Genomic DNA, 3,859 nt, shown 5'->3' with positions numbered 1-3,859 from the left:
CCTGGGGCAGCTGTTGTTTGAAAACAGGCATTGTGGCTCCAGATGCCACCTCTCTGAACTACCAAAGAAGCCCATGATCCCGCTTTACAGGTGAAACCTAAAGGCCGAGATTTAGCTCCAAGGGATCAAACAGAAAAATGTACATGATCATTAATAAACAACCAAAAGACAATTTACTTTGCAAATTCAAATATTTCTTTTCTAAATCTCAAAATAGACACAACACTAAGCACAGAGAGAGATTAGACATGAAAGAGATATAAATGAGCCTCCATTACCAACTTCATTGTGAGGGTTGATCATCTGGGACCATCTGTTGATCATCTGGGACAGGCCCTCTGCTTTGCAGGGAGAATCTTTTCTCCCCAAATGTAGTTCTCTAGCACACTAGTCCAGTCTTTCTGCTATTTGTTTCCACCCACTGAATATGTAGCAAACATTCTACACCCAGTTTGTGGTTGGTAAATAAATCCCTGTAGTTGGATTTGTGAAGAGGTCTCAAGGATGTCCATTATGGTTTTATAAATTGTAACTTGTTTTCCAGACTTCCTTAACCTGAAGTCAATTAAGACACTGTTTACACACACAGTTTGGCTAAAATTGGGGATGGGGAGATGTTTCAGGAAGGAAAGAGGGAGCCTCATTTGCTTTCAAACAACCAGTAGTTTATTTTATTTTTTAAATACATGCGAAACAAAAAGCCACACTGAAATTTTCACTTTCTAAATCTAGAAATAAAACCCAATTCTGTTCCTTGAAGCCCTGAATAAAAAAGCATGTCAGCCTTTCTTTTTTGTTTTCTATTTCTTTTTCCTTTCACCATCACTATTAGCACCCGGCTGTCTCACTTGCTAAGAGCTTTTGCACACACTCTTCTGCATGATGCACAGGGATGCAGCCTCAGGAAGTCTGATCCTGGTCACTGATGGTCACTCCAAGCACACAAGTGGATCCATGTACCTGACCAAGTCCCATGCTGTCCTTCTTTTATTTCCTATCAGACAGCCATATTGTTGCAGCATTCACCACAACCATTCAGAAATTTACCCAAATGGTTAAACTCTATAAACTCCTCCCCCTCACCCCATCAAAGAAGTTTAGAAAACTGGAATGGGTAAAGGGAAATGAGCATCCCTCCAAAAAAACAAAAAAAAAAAAAAAGGCTTTTTTGGCTGGGTAAGGTCTATCATATCTCCTCTCTCTGCAAACACAGACAAGTTTTCAGCCTACTATGCGTCATTTATAAACATCTCTAAACAACAGGTTAATGTCATGTCCAGCATTACCTCGAATCCCCAAATTACTTCAAACAGATTCAAATGATTGAACTGGCTAGGCTGCCACCATTGTGGATTCCCAGGAGCAAGGAGAGCACCTGGATCTCAGCTTGGGAGACAGCTCCAGTTCCAGCACTTAACAGCTGCATGATCTTGAGCAAGCTCCTAATTGCCAAGACTTCAGTTTTCTCATCTGTCAAAGGTACAAATGCTTGCATATTTCTCAGAAACAGAGGCCAGGTCCAACAGACCAACACCGTTATCTGTGGCTATGGCCATGATATTGGCTGCTAATTCAGCATTCAAGGACAAACACCTCCTCATGGTGGATGAGGACGGCAAAACACATTTGCCTCCCTGTCCTGTACATGGCAAAAGGCTCCTGGCATAGCGAGAGCTGAAATTCATCAAAGTGTGGATTTTACTGGCTTCTCATAACCTTTATGTGGGAATGTGGCAATGTGTAATTTATTTCACTTAAATTTTCTTACACCTACTCTTTTGCAAGGCAGGAATATGTGTCAGATTTTTCAAAAATGGGACAAAATAAATAATGAAAAGAAGTTGCAGGGTCTGATCATTGCATTAGCAGCCCAGTGTTTGCATGGCCTGGGTGGAAGCCTATCTTTGGAATACTCAGCTCTGTGGAGTCCTCCTTTCCCACAGAATCACAGACTCTCAATTTCCTGGCTGAAGGGCCTATTTTTCTGCTTTAAGTGAAATCTCTCAATTCTCAAAAGTCAGTGGGAAGGACTGACTTGCCCTCCTGAGATGGGAAGGATCAGATAGACTACTCCAAATAAGTTTCAGTAATCAAAAGACATGATGTAATGTAATTAGTATTTTACAAATAAGGGAGAAAAGGTGGAACTAAAAGCCACCTGTCTCTGCAACTCTCAGTACATCTTATAATCACTCGATACATACTCCTAAACTGGGGAAACACACCTTTGCCTCCAGTCCTCAGTTCATGGTGGGATCATGGGCAACCCCAAAACTTGGGAGTGTTCTAAAAGTTCCAATTATTATTTGATCCCCTGACTGCCCAGGTTAGGAGTAGGTGAGACCCATGGCTTGGGGATTTGAAGATGTGGCTTTTCTGCATTGGGTGGTCCTCAGGCTTCTTCCTCCTGGTTTTCTCAGCAGGCCAAAAAAGGCCACACAGGCTCCTTTCTCTTACCTCCACTCTACTTTTCTGGGACTGCCCTGCCATTTTCCCTTTTCTTTTAATGGTCAATTATGAACAAATCACTTATAGAAGACACAGTGGAGTGACCCCATCTTCAGGAAAGCCTCCTCTAGGACACAGTTAATAACTCTCAGAGTCCATATTGGCTAGGCTGACACTACTGTGGATTCCCAGGGGGCTACTCTTTCTCACACAGTGGAAATGCCATCAGGGAAGGGGGGGTACCCAGCGACTATAGGATGGAAAGGGACCTTGAAGACTTAGCCACTTCACTCCTGAGTAATTAGGAGCCATCAAATGAGAAAAGTTTGCAGGAGTCTCCAGCTTCCAAAACCAGACAACAGGCTGGCTTTTCGGAATCCTAATGATGACAATAGGAGATGGAAGCTCAAGAAAACCATTTAACACCACCAGCATCTATCAGGCAGAGTCCTGCCATAAAACCTGCAAGGAAGAGGCCTTCAGATCTATGGAATAGAATAGAGAATCTAGAGAGGAACCCAGCCACATACAGCCATATGATCTTGATAAGCCTAACAAAAGGACCCACTAGGAAAAATAATTCTTGTTTAACCAATGATGCTGGGAGAACTTGTCAGCCACATGTGAAAGACTGAAACTGGACCAGCACCTCTCACACCTGAAAAAGATTGATTCTCACTGGATAAATGATTTAATTTAAGACATGAAACAATAGAAATTCTAGAATAGAGTTTGAGGAAAAGACACTTCAAGGTATTGGCCTTGGGAAAAACTATATGAGGAATATACCCATGGCAAATCTAGCAACACTACAAATAAATAAATGGGATTTGATCACGCTAAAATTTTCTGTGTAGCTAAGGGTACCACAAACATAGAAAACAGATAGCCTTAGGAATGGAAGGAAATTTCTCCTGTGATGAATCTGACAAAATCCTGATAACTAGAATTTACAGAGAAATCAAATTAAACACCACAAAAAAGAGCAAACAACCCCACTTTATGTGGTCAAGAGACTTGAACAGAAACTTCTCTAAAGAAGACAGATGAATAGCCAACAAACACATGAAGAAATGCTCATCGTCTTTAATCATAAGAGAAATGCAAATCAAAACCACTCAGGTGAGATATTACCTAACTCCAGTAAAATTAGCCTGCATCACAAACTGTCAAAACTTCAGATGCTGGTGTGGATGTGGAGAAAAGGAAACACTTTTGCAGTGTTTGTGGGTTTGCAAACTGATATAAACTCTATGGAGGTTCACATTGATCTCACAATCCCCTTATTAGGCATCTACGAAATCATTTTACCACAAAGACATTTTCACCAGAGTGTTTACTGAAACTCAATTCATAATTGCCAAGTCATGGAAGCAAATCACACACTCATCAACCCATGAACAGATTAACA

This window comes from Nycticebus coucang, unplaced genomic scaffold, assembly GCF_027406575.1.
Source record: "Nycticebus coucang isolate mNycCou1 unplaced genomic scaffold, mNycCou1.pri scaffold_59, whole genome shotgun sequence".
In the NCBI taxonomy this organism is placed as follows: Eukaryota; Metazoa; Chordata; class Mammalia; order Primates; family Lorisidae; genus Nycticebus; species Nycticebus coucang.
Note: the sequence above shows the minus strand (reverse complement) of the source record.